The 13,993-nt window shown below is 39.5% G+C and overlaps 1 protein-coding gene across 2 annotated transcripts in view; it reads right to left on the reverse strand.

Moving 5' to 3' along the window:
* ATG10 (autophagy related 10) overlaps nucleotides 1–10,276 on the reverse strand; it is a 237,446-nt gene extending 227,170 nt beyond the window's left edge. The window contains exons 1-3 of one of the 2 annotated variants that reach the window (XM_044266130.1): nucleotides 10,053–10,276; nucleotides 7,973–8,050; nucleotides 2,082–2,106 (exon numbers count right to left, since the gene is read on the reverse strand). The gene's annotated coding sequence lies outside the window, so the exon portion shown is untranslated. The remainder of the gene's footprint in view (nucleotides 1–2,081; nucleotides 2,107–7,972; nucleotides 8,051–10,052) is intronic. The other variant, XM_044266125.1, reaches the window with a different exon arrangement.
* Between the last annotated feature and the right edge of the window lie 3,717 nt (nucleotides 10,277–13,993).

Genomic DNA, 13,993 nt, shown 5'->3' on the forward strand with positions numbered 1-13,993 from the left:
TAGTGGATGTTTTGAGATGGATCTGGAACTCAGAAAGAAAAAGAAATCTGGGCCGGACATATTGATTTAAATCAACATTATAGATAACAAAGCACACTTGATCACTCAGGGGGAGGATACAGAAGTAGACTAGGAAGACCAAAACAAAGCAGTCAGAAAATTAGTTATTCTAATGATACAGCGACCCTGACATATATTGAGACATACTAAGTCAAATGAAAACTGAATTTAATACATAAAAAAATACTAATACATTTTGGCATATTTTATAAATTTCAAACAAACCCTTACTTAACAACAAAACTGAACTAAAGTAAAAATATTCCATTCCCGAAGCCCCCCCAGTTACTTGAGGTTTACTGAACTATTCAAAATGTTAGTCAAAACAGAAAATTTCACTCAATAGCCATAGTTTATCTAATTAACAGCACTGTACCACTAACAAGATGACAGCACATCAAAGCACTAATTAATATTTGGTTGAATACTTACAAAATTATCTAAAGACTGGGCTTTGCTGAAGGATATTACATATAATAATATAAACACAGCTTGATTACAAAATTAGGAACTATATTATATTAAAATGCTATCCATCTCAACTTGAATCATCGTAATATGCCATAATGAAATACCACTGAATAATTATTGTCTCTTTGCTCAAGTAAGAATATTTCAACTCATTAAAAATGAAAATATAATACAATCAACATTTTCATATGTACTTTTCAATATATAATATAATATATAACACTCTGATCTTCTACCAAATATATAGACTAGTAGAGGCAGAAATTAGAGTATTAGAACTTTCTACTATGAGATGGCTGAAATTATGGTCAAAAATGAAAATAACTTGGGGTGCCTGAGAGGCTCAGTCAGTTAAACATCTGCCTTCGGCTCAGGTCATAATCCCAGGGTCCTGGGATGGAACCCTGCATTGGGCCCCCTGCTTAGTGAGGAGCCTGCTTCTCTATCTCCCTCTATCCCTCCCCCTGCTTGTGCTCTCTCTCACTGGCTCATAAATGAAATCTTTTTTAAAAAATGGAAATAATCACAACTGCAGTTTAAGCAAAAATGGCAAAACTTTATTTTGCAAATGTAAAACTCCTTAGACCTGTTTCCATTTCCAGACTTAAGGTATCTTAAATTTAGACTAGAGATGAAAACAGAACACAAGTGAACTTTCAATAGAAAGACTAGTTACAATTCTCATCTCATCCTAAACAATGAACTTCTCATTTCTTATTATAAGTAAAAGTTAGAAATGAGTTTGAGCTCTTTCATGACATAAAATATAAGTTGTTAATGCATCTATTTTGCTTGAGTCTTACTCCTGCTGGAAAGCTATTTTATTTTATTTTATTTATTTATTTATTTTAGCTCAAACAATCAAAACCTTTTTTTAACTGCTTCAGCAGAGGCTAAAGATTGGGAAGGTAGAATAATTTTTCTTCCCACCAAGTGAAGGCAGTCTTTCTAAACTAGAGGTTAGCCTTAAGACTATATAGTGTAAAGCTTATTCTGCTGCTACTAATTATGTTTTCAGAAAACAACCCCAGTAAATTCTAATACTGTGTATAATCATTGTTCAGTCTCCTTTTTAGTTAAAAACAATTTTTTTCACTACCATTCTCCACTTTATAAATTTTTAATCTAATGTGTGAGGAACTGATTCTTTGTGTTTATTTAATTTAATTTAACTTAATTCTATTTTATTTTATTTTTGGTCAGAGACATTTCCTTTGATGAACCTATAAATCAATGTACATCAGAATCACAGTGAAACTAAAATACTTAAAGAAATATAAATTTTCCCAGAACTTATGATCACTTAAAATGTGCATACCACTGAATATACTATGAATACTTCTAAACATTAAAGCCAATTTTTAACAATAAAAGTAGGTAATTTCCTCTGCATTTTTCCCCTCCCTGTAACAATTCCACACTATGATAAATTTAGATTTAGACTCTTTCCTAAGAACAAAACAAAAACATGCAATTACTAGCTTAGGATATAAACTGAACCCAATCCCTTTATGAGAATTTGACTTGAATTCATTTAGATAATCACTTACCTAACGGGGTCCTTGGGCAGTGGTCCTCAAATTTCAGAGAGCAAAGAAGGAGTCAGGGTACAAATTCAAATGTGGAACCTAAGGCCTAGGCCAGAGAGATTACCTGATTCTGAAATCCCCCAAACAAATATTTGTAATTAGCATGGCATACTTTTGAGGAAGGATCATGCTAGGAAATTGAGACAAAAGATGGATTGTTTTGATAGGGCTAGTGAGTGACCTGGATTTCAAGGCATTTGACAGCCTGGATGGGGCACAGCAGGGATAGACCCAGTAATTCAATAAATAGCACAGGGAAGCAGCAAAAGGGAGAAAGTTTGGCTCAGTCTCAGCAGCAACTAACTAGAAAGCTCAGCACTTTGCTTTCCTCCTTGCTTTCCCAGTGAAATATATATCCCAAAATAAAGTTTAAACAGGATACAACATTATACCCGGACTGGAACTGAAAAATGTTAATTGGTAGCTGGATGCTTGTTACAGCCTCTGCAGCAGGAGGTCCAGTTAGGAAGAGCCTAAAAAGGCATCTCACTCTACTCCATTCCACATCTCCTTCAAAAAAGAAAAAAAAAGACCCTGAGGTAACCCCTCCACTACTGGCTTCCATTGCTAATTCTCTTTCAAGGCAGTTCTCTCTCAATAATAAAATGTTCATAGCCAGAAGTGGAAGGTGAAGCCAAGAGGAGCAATGCATACTATTCTGTGAAGTCAGCAACAGGAGGCGCGGGAACAGAATGAGCCCTCAGAGGATTAGTCTCACCACTACCACTTTCCCTGCAAAAACTGGAAAAACTATAAACTGATTCAAATCACACAGAAACAGTCCCCCTTGTTATAGACACAGGGCTGAAAAATTAAACAATAGCAAAGTAAGATCTCTTCTGAGTACAGAAAGATTTATCATTCAGAAACCTGGTTGTATCTTTCCAACACTCGCTCTCCTACCTCACATGTAGATGAAGAGTCCTTCAGCACCTAGAGGTAGTGAGAGTGATGCAGAGGGCTTGCTCACTCTGACAAGAGTGAACAATACCATCCCTACCCAAGTCCCTCTGCCGTCAATTTTTAAGAAAATCAAAAACATCAGTAACAGTGTGGGACCAAGATGATGCTCTTCAACCATAAGAAAGACGAACACTGCCATAGAGAGGAAGAGAGAAAGCTTGCTTCTGTAGTGGGCTTACCCTGGGAATCAGGAGAAAAACTGGGAAATTATCTACTTTACATTCCCAGCTGAAAAAGACAAACGGAAAAGAAAAACACAGCCTCTAAAAGCAAGAGATGAGGTGGGAAACAACAGCTGAGAGTAAAAAAGAAACTGGATAAGAAAAAACTGGAAGGGAATTCAAATATATAATAATAGTAAAGATTTAAATTCTATATGAGAAGCAATAGAAGTACAGAAGCTGGAAAAAATCTAATTAGTATTTTTTTTTTAAGATTTTATTTATTTATTTGAGAGAGAGACAGTGAGAGAGAGCATGAGCGAGGAGAAGGTCGGAGAGAGAAGCAGACTCCCCATGGAGCTGGGAGCCCGATGTGGGACTCGATCCCGGGACTCCAGGATCATGACCTGAGCCGAAGGCAGTCGTCCAACCAACTGAGCCACCCAGGCGCCCCCTAATTAGTATTTTAGCACATACATGTGAGATGTGCTCCAAACACAAAAGAAAAAAGACCAAGATGAAAACAAAGCATATTGATTGATAGGGAGGACAAAGAATACAAATCCAATTCTACAAATAACTGGCATTTCTGAACTGAAATAATAAGCAAACATACCATTGAAAAATTATTCCTGAGCTGGTGGAAAAAAAAAAAAAGATCAAACATATTTACTCCTCTAAATTGAGAGGATTCACTTTGTTTCTGAGAAAACTATTGGAAAAAACAATGACAACAACAACTATGCCTAGAAGTACCCTAGTAGAATACCTTAATTTAAAAAAAGAAAACAAACAAACAAACAAAGATACAGGCAGAAAAGAAGAGTTTACCTACAAAGGAACAAAAATCTGAGTAGCCTCCACCATCTCCTTCATAGAACACCAAAAGTCAATAGAGGAATGTCTAAATATCTGAGAATTTCTAATTTACAAGCCTGTATCTTAGCATCTACAACAAAGTTAGGCATACTATAAACATTAAATAAAAGTTTAAGTAAAAGAAAAATTAAAAATTTTAAGTGTATTTATTTTATATCTCTCTACCTCTCTATAGTACATTTCTTCAATTGAACTTCCAAGCTTATTCACCAATTGGTCTTTCCCCATCCAGACAACAGATTTACGTGACATCTTATCTTTCTGAGTATAATTATTTTTTTTAAGATTTTATTTATTTATTTGACAGACAGAGATCACAACTAGGCAGAGAGGCAGGCAGAGAGAGGAGGAAGCAGGCTCCCTGCTGAGCAGAGAGCATGATGCGGGGATCAATCCCAGGACCCTGGGATCAGGGCCTGAGCTGAAGACAGAGGCTTAACCCACTGAACCACGCAGGCGCCCCATGAGTATAATTATTTTTATAATATTATCATACTTTTATATAAAACAAGACTTCTCTGCAAGCACATAAGTGAAGCTGTTCCACCACTGCTGATGATTTAAACTGATCCACCAACTCTCTTGTCATTTTGGGTGTCTTTTTAAGATTTACTTTTTTGAGAGAGACAGAGCACGAGCCAGAGGGGCAAATGGAGAGAGAGAGAATCTGAAGTGCACTCTGTGCTGAGCAGAGAGCCTGACATGAGGCTCAATCCCAGGACCCCGAGATCAGGACCTGAGCCAAAACCAAGAGTTGGACACCTTACCAGTTGTGCCACCCAGCGCCCCTCTCATTACTTTTGAATAGTGAGTGTGACTTGAAGAACTAACTCCCATCTCCATGTATGCTAATTAGGCCAGAACCAGGAACTGATCAGGTACGAGTCTGGCCAAAGTTATTCAACAAATAAGAAGATACAATTGCACTCAAAACCATAAGATACATAGGAATAAACCTAACCAAAGAGGCAAAGAATCTGTACTCAAAAAACTATAAAGTATTCATGAAAGAAATTGAGGAAGACACAAAGAAATGGAAAAATGTTCCATGCTCATGGACTAGAAGGACAAATATTGTGAAAATGTCTGTGTTACCTAAAGCAATCTACATGTTTAATGCAATCCCTATCAAAATACCACCATTTTTTTTTCAAAGAAATAAAACAAATAATTTTAAAATTTGTATGGAATCAGAAAAGACCCTGAATAGCCAAAAGAATGTTGAAAAAGAAAGCCAACGTTGGTGGCATCACAATTCCAGACTTTAAGCTCTATTACAAAGCTGTCATCATCAAGACAGTATGGTACCGGCACAAAAAGAGACACATAGGTCAATGAAACAGAATAGAGAGCCCAGAAATAGACCCTCAACTCTATGGGAACTAATCTTCAACAAAGCAGGAAAGAGTGTCCAATGGAAAAAAGACAGTCTCTTCAACAAATGGTGTTGGGAAAATTGGACAGTGACATGCAGAGTAATGAAACTGGACCATTTCCTTACACCACACACAAAAACAGACTCAAAATGGATGAAAGACCTCAATGTGAGACAGGAATCCATCAAAACATTTGAGGAGAACACAGGTAGCAACCTCTTTGACCTTAGCCACAGCAACTTCTTCCTAGAAACAGTGCCAAAGGCAAGGGAAACAAGGGCAAAAAAGAACTGTTGGAACTTCATCAAGATCAAAAGCTTTTGTACAGCAAAGAAAACAGTTAACAAAGCCAAAAGACAACTGACAGAATGGGAGAAGATATTCACAAATGAAATATCAGATAAAGGGCTAGCATCCAAAATCTATACAGAACTTATCAAACTCAACACCCAAAAATCAGATAATCACATCAAAAAATGGGCAGAAATCATGAACAGACATTTCTGCAAAGAACACATCCAAAAGGCCAAGCAACACATGAAAAAGCACTCAACATCATTCACCATCAGGGAAATATAAATCAAAACCACAATGAGATACCACCTCACACCACCAGTCAGAATGGCTAAAATCAACAAGTCAGGAAATGACAGATGCTGGCAAGGATGCAGAGAAAGGGGAACCCTCCTACACTGTTGGTGGAAATGCAAGCTTGTGCAGCCACTCTGGAAAACAGTATGGAGGTTCCTCAAAAAATTGAAAATAGAGCTACCCTAGGACCCAGCAATCACACTACTGGGTATTTATCTTAAAGATACAAATGTAGTGATCCAAAGGGGCACGTGCACCCAAATGTTTATAGCAGCAATGTCCAGAGTAGAACCTAGATATCCATCAACAGATGAATGGATAAAGAAGATGTGGAGTGTGTGTGTGTGTGTATGTGTGTATGTATATGATGGTGGTGGTGGTGTGTGTGTGTGTGTGAATATATATAGAGAGAGAGAGAATAGAATACGATGCAGCCATCAAAAGAAATGAAATCTTGCCATTTGTGACAATGTGGATGGAACTAGAGGGTATTATGCTGAGCGAAATAAGTCAATCAGAGCAAGACAAATATCGTATGATCTCCCTAATATGAGGACTTTGAGAGGCAGATGGGGGTTTTAGGGGGTAGGGAAAGAAAAAATGAAACAAGATGGATCAGGAGGGAGACAAACCATAAAAGACTCTTAATCTTACAAAACAAACTGAGGGCTGCTGGGAGGAGGGTAGGCGTGGAGAGGGTGTTGAGGTCATGGACATTGGGGAGGGTAGGTGAAATGGTGAGTGCTGTGAAGTGTGTAAGCCTGACGATTCACAGACCTGTACAACTGGGGCAAATAATACATTATATGTTAATAAAAATAATTAATACAAAATTTCTTTAAAATAAATTACCCCCCCAAAAAGAAGATACAGAAAAAATCAGCACTGTATCAGAAGCTACACTCAGTGCTCCTCTGAAAATAGCTACTGATGCATTTTTAAAATATACTACCAAGTGCCATTAAAAAAAAATAGTAGTTGGACATTTTTTAATGAAAGAGGCAATCCCCTTTTCTCTTGCAAAGTCTTCATTAACAACTAGATTAATGCCCTGTCTTATTTCCACAAGCTTTCATTACGTTCACTTGGCACCTACAATATCTTAACCATTTGCTATGTGTATGTATCCTCACAAAAAGGAATGTCAAATTATTTCCTGGGAAAATCAGAGAAGACTTTAAAAGAGGGAGTCTGAAAGAGCTGAATTCAGTTCTTTAAGGACTTATATGTGAGTAAAGGCTTACCAAGTAGAGACAAAGCCATGCCGAAAAGATGGAAGAGCTTCTCAACACAGGGCCTGAAAAGTTTGCTAAACTTTAAAAATAAAATGGCAATACTGGAGCATAAGGTGGGTAGTAAAGTACAGGCAGATATGGTCCAATGGTTTCCAACATTAGGAGGGATCATTCTCAAAGGGGTTATCTGGAAATGGGTGAGATCACAGTAGGCTGTCACAAAGAGGAGGACTTCTAAATTTGCAATTTAGTGCTCAGGGGCCAGATACAATGAACACCCTACAATGTATGAGATGGCCCATCGAAATGCCAGTTGAGCCCCCTTTAAGAAACACTGGGAAGTAGGTTAAAACTTAACAAAGTCTAGGGTGCCTGGGTAGCTTAGTTGATAAGCATCTGCCTTCAGCTCATGCCATGATCCCACAGTCCTCTGATTGAGCCCTGCATCCAGCTCCCTGTCAGTGGAGAGCCTGCTTCTCCCTCTCCCCCTGCTTGTGTTCCCTTCCTGTCTCTCTCTCTGTCAAATAAGTATTAAAACAAAACAAAACAAAAACCTTAACAAAGTCTAGAAAACTTAACCATAAGGTTTCTTAGCAGAACTTTGATATCTGAAATCCCAATCTACATTTGACTCGATATATACTGACCTCCAAGGAAGCTGTGTTTTTCCTGAGAAGTGGTGTGCTTTTCTTTCTTTTTTGCCACCAAGAAGCTGAGAATTTAGCCTATGGAGAGGCCGGTGATTTGGAGGAAGGAAAGCTGTTTACTGATAAACCCAAAACTCTTGAAAAATTCCATTTAAAGCAGTGGGCAGTAAGAATCCATTGTAGGTCCTTGAGCTAGGTAAAGACGCTTTTTAAAAGTTTTCTCTGAAGGCTATTAAATGAGAGTGATATGAATTAACCCTAACCTCAAAGCTAAACTTATATTAGTAAGTACTCTTCCTGGATTCTGTAAACCTATGAGATCAGCAATTCAATGCCTGAGCTACCAGGTTCTTTAGAGGTGACTCTTGGTTTTGCAGTTTTCAGCAACTTCTCCCTAACCTGGATGCTTTTAGGTAGTTTATTCTCCATTCCCCTACTTTCCAGTAGTTTCATACTGTCTGCTAAGTATGTTAGCAGTCTGCTAAGCCCCTAAAGACATTTGTTTTCAACACATAATCACTAAATAATCTCTACAGCACCTTGTTGTTGTTATGGTTCCAGACTATGTTTATGATTCAAACACTGCCTCCAGGGTCCCAAACACATCAAGATATTAATAATCTAATCAAACCCAGACTTACACAATCTACTTATGTAAACTTTACCTGACATATTTTTCCTAAAGTGTTGCTTATTTTTCTCAGAAATTTATAAGCATTGGGAACTATCAATTTATAATTTGTCATAAAACATTATGACCAACTTGATTGCTTCGTGATGTAGCAGTTAATATTAAATAAAGGGGTAAAGGAAGTGGCGATGGGAGAAGGTAAGGAGAAATAATCTTGTAATAGTCTATCTATATCCAAATGAATCCATTGTAGAACTAGAAACTATTTCCACTAACTTCAATTAAAATACCAGTAACGATTTTTAATCCTTGTAATTACAATGCCTTAATTCGAATTTCTCAATGCTCAACATTTCCTTTTTGATTAAATTTTCATTTTGTACATGTTTCCTTTTGTCCATATTTGACTCTTCAGAAGCAAGAAGTTAAGGATTCTACTTGAGGTCCTCTAATGTGGCTGAGTATTATAAAGGGCCTATGTTTTCCAATTCTAAAAAGTACAAACTAAAGCTTTTGCCACTAAAGAGTAAGGCCCCTGTTAAACTGTAATTTTTTTAAGTTATAAACATAATTCTCTCAAAGAGAGCCTGTGGCAAAGATTTATTGAACTCATGATGGAGTAAGCTGAATGGTAAAAATTATAAAAATCTTGGAAATAGGGCAATAAAGCCACAATCTTCAGGAGTGTGTGTGTTTTTTTTTTTTCCTCCCAGTCAGAAATAATTTGCATCTCCATTACACACACACAGGAAAAAGAAAGAGCTGGGCCTGGGTCCTAATCAGTACTATGTCAAGCAAGAGTACAGTCCCCTAGATAATTAATTCAGCCTCAGGTGGGCCTCTTAGGCAAGGTTACATTCTGCGCTATTCTTTTGCTTTTCCTAGATGTTTATAAATTTTTGTCCTCATAAATGTTTCTATGAATCAGTTAACTACCCCCAATGCATGGTATCACATACTATGAGTGGAAAGGTTATTTGGAAGACGAAAAATTGTTGGCTAAAAATATTAACTTAGTCCCCCAGATACTTAATGAATCTGAAACCCCTTCAACTTAAGTGGAACTTAGCCACTGGAATCATGAGCAACTTGATACCCTTTGTTGCAATGTTACACAGACAGACTTGATATCCCTGCGCTGGTCTAACGCACAAGGCAGCGACTATCCACGTTTGCGTGAGCGCTCAGTCGTGGTCCAAGAGTGCCGGTCACGCGGGGCGCGCGGGCCTTCCTTCCCCCTGCCACCCACCCCCTACTCTCTCGCTCCACGACCGCCGGGATTCGGCCTACATTTCACTGGCGAGAGCCCGTTTCCCACTCTTTTGTTAGGGCTGGGCTGTTCCCCGCGTACCCGCACCCGCCCTTCCTCACCATCCCAGGAGTGGGGTGAGGACCGTGCGGGAAGCACAGCCGGGAAAAGAGGTCAGCAAAGGCTGTGGGAATACTCACCCCGCTCCGCTCGGCCCCTGACCCCGCCGCCCAGCCTGGCGCAGGCGGGGCAACGGAGCGGGGGGGCGGGGAGCCGGGGTGAGGTGCCCAACGCTCTGTCAGCTGCCGTCGGCCCGCAGCCCCAGGGAGGAGAGTGATAGGCTCTCAGGGGCCACGGAGATGACAGCAGAGGAGCGGAGGGAACGCGCAAAGACGCCCTCCAAGAGAGAGACCTAAACCTCCCTCACCCAGGGCCGCCGCAGCGACCGAATCAGAGCATGCGCACCAGCTTCTCCCGCGCACTACGGGGCCAGGCTCACGCGGGGGGGCTGACGTAGCGGGCCGCGCGCGCAGAACCCGGGCCAGGGGGCGTGACCTTCCCGCTGCCCTGGACCAGTGAGCCGAGTCTCCGCCCCTCGCCTCCCAGGCCCCAGGAACTGAACGTGAGCTGGGCGCTCTGAGTGCACAAAGGCGGCCCATTAGGGAGGTGTGATAGGCAAGCCGAAACCTGGGAGGGGGGGTGGTGCCAGCAGTTTTAACGGTCGCTGCACCCTTTCTTCCAACAGATAGCCAAATATCTGCAAAATAAATGAATAAGGCTAGAGCAAAAACCTTCTCCGAGGCTGGAGATCCAAGCCGGCCAAAGCGCACAAACGCACACACAGTAAAACTATTGTAAGCACCACGACAATTAAGCACAAACACGACTACCTCCTTCAAAACGGAAGGACCGAGGTAGAAGTTAGCATTTCGAGAATTACAATAGAACCATCTGTGGCACATAGCTCAGGGGAAAAAAAAGAGAAAAAAAAAATCAAGCAAAAGAATTAAAATGGGGAGGGGGGGGAACGGTGGGATAAAGAAAAGACCACAGAAAGATGTAGGAGTAACATGGGTGATGGAATTGAAATACTGAAATACAACAGCAGACATCTGAGGGAAAACTAGCATCTGTTCCTTTTATCACAACAGAATTACATTTGTGTGAAAAGAAAAAAGTAAACACAGGCAAAGAAGTGAAAGGAAAACCTGCCTTCAAACATTACAGGGCACGGTTATGATCTCGTACCACAGTTATGTAAGATGTCACCATTGGAGAAAGCTAGGCGATGGGTACACAAGATTTTGTACTATTTTTGTGGTTTCTTGTGAGGCTACGATTATTTCAAAATAAAAAGTTCTTAAAAAGGGACAGAACACTGATGAATGGTGACCAGGGAATGGGGTTGACTAAAAAAGAGCTTGAGGAAATTTGGGGGAGGGGGTAATGCAACTGTTCTATACTTTCAGGGTGTTAGTGATTACACGGTTGTTTGGTTTGCAAGAACTCATAAAAAGGATAGATTTTACTGCATGTAAAATAAAACTCAATTTTAAAAGAGATACTGCTAGGAGTGCCTTCGTGGCTCAGTTGGTTAAGTGTCTGCCTTCAGATCTGGGATTGAGGTCCCCCCCACCCCAGTGCTTATCATCATTGGGCTCCCTGCTCAGTGGGGGATCAGTTTCTCCCTCTCCCTCTCATCCTCCTTCCAGCTTGTGTTCTCTTCCTCTGTCACAAATAAATAGATAAAATCTTATGGGGGGAAAAAAAAGGATACTGCTAGTAAATGAATTTCCTAACATTTGAGCAGCTATGGATATAAATGAACTAGATAGCTGCCAATTGAAAGTATTCACTTTTTGGGGGGGTGTTGGTAAAGGGCAGTGAGTTCTGACTGAGAACTTTAGTGGATGGATGTTTCCTTCAACTTTAAGCAGTTATTCAAAAAACAGAACTTTCACATACAAAAATAAGAATGTGTTGCTTGGCATTGTATTCAGTAATCTAGAAACACTTTCATGCATCAACAATATCATGTTAACAAAAAAAAGGGGGGGTTTGGGGGGGTTGGGGTTTTTTTTGTTTTTTTGGTTTTTTGTTTTTTTGGTTTTTTATTTTGCACTTGAGATGATCTTAAGTTTTGTAATTCACCTGCCAACACCAAAGAAACAAAACAAAATAAATCAGGTAACTTCCATATACTTCCTTTCATCATATCACTCGTGGAAAGGAATAGTACTGACCTACTTATGTTTATGTTATGTTTATGGCCCCTACAACAATACAGAGTGCTTTAGGGCAGGGTCTGTCATGATTGCATAGCCAGTCTCTTGCAGAGTTCGTCACTAGTAATAAGTATTTGTTGAATAAAACAATGGGTTAATCACAAAAAGAGAAGGAAACTAAAATTTATTGAGAACCCACTATAAGCCAGAAGCTTAGTTTAGTTTAGTCAACCATATGATAGCCACACAAGATACCCATTTTATAGATATGAAAACTAAGACTAATGATCAAATCCCCATTCCTTATTTCATTGGATTTCTCAGTTTCATTTGACATGTTGATCACATCTACGAAGTCTTGCTTCCTTTAGCTTCCATAAAACCACAGTCTCCTGATTTTCCCTCTAGCTACTTGACCACTCCTTTACTTACCCTCACAGGAGTCTATTTGTCCATCGCAAATATAATATTAATTCACAATATTCTTTAGGTAGTACAGTCCAGGAATGGGACACAAGTCTAAAATTACTACTGGGTGGCTCAGTAGGTTGAGCATTCAACTCTTGGTTTTTGGCTCACGTCATGATCTCAGGATCCTGGGGTGGAGCTCTGGGTTAAGTCTGGCTCCAGGCTGAGCAGAGTCTGCATGAAGATTGTCTGCCTCTTCGTCTACCCCTCCCTCCTATTCACATGCTCTTTCAAAATAAAAGTAAATAAAAATCTTTTTTTTTTTTAAGATTTTTATTTCTTTATTTGAGAGAGAGAAATAGCAAGTGAGTGGAGCACATGCAGGAAGAGAGGGAGAGGGAGAGGCAGACTCCCCACTGAGCAGGGAGACCGGCATGAGGCTTGATCCCAGGATCCCAGGATCACAACCTGAGTTGAAGGCAGATGCCCCACTGACTACGCCAGCCAGGAACCCATACAAAAATCTTTAAAATTGTATGGTAAATGTCTTATTTTCTCAATCTTGTCAGTTCATATCAGTTGTACATTTTCTTCCTGCTCATATCCCACAGGCCACACCAAGATACAAAGAAGGTAGGAAATGCAGTCATAGCCGAGAGCTCAGTCAAACCTTGACAGAGTGAGATTATTTTAATTATTAAAAGGAAGAAGGGGAGAAAGGATACTGAGAAGGGATAGTTCTCTCTGCTGCAGCTTATAGTAGGCAGATCTCTTCCACCACCCTCCAGGAGGTCCTCAGGAAAAGATAAATTATATAAAAGAAAAAGTTATGGAGGTAATCTGATTGGATGGCTGAGATAAGAAACATAAACCTGTATGTACATAGCACTTACCTAAAAAAGTGGAGAAAAAATTTATAGTTGGCAAAACTATAGAAACAGTAAAAAGATCAGTGGTTGCCAGAGTCTGGGGGAAGGAATATAAAAAAGCATACAGCATTTTTAGGACCACAAAACTATCATTTTTGATACTGAAATGGTGGCTATATGACATTCTACCTCAGTCAAAATGTAAAATCTACATAACACAACGAATGAATTCTGATATAAACCATAGACTTAGCAACAATCTATCAATATTGGCTCATCAATTATAACATATGTACCACACTAAGACAAGATGTTAATAAAAGGGGAAACTGTGAATGGCATACATGAGAATTCTCTATAATCAGCTCAGTTTTTTATGAACAAAAATTTTCTTTCCTTTTTTTAAAGATCTTATTTATTTATTTATTTGACAGAGTTTACAAGTAGGCAGAGAGGCAGGCAGAGAGAGAGGAAGGAAGCAGGCTCCCCGCTGAGCAGAGAGCCTCATGCAGGGCTGGATCCCAGGACTGTGGGATCATGACCTGAGCTGAAGGCAGAAGCTTAACCCTCTGAGCCACCCAGGCACCCCGTAAACAAAAATTTTCTAAGAAATAAAAAAAGTTTATTAATTTTTTTAAG

This window comes from Neovison vison, chromosome 1 (assembly GCF_020171115.1).
Source record: "Neovison vison isolate M4711 chromosome 1, ASM_NN_V1, whole genome shotgun sequence".
Classification (NCBI taxonomy): domain Eukaryota; kingdom Metazoa; phylum Chordata; class Mammalia; order Carnivora; family Mustelidae; genus Neogale; species Neogale vison.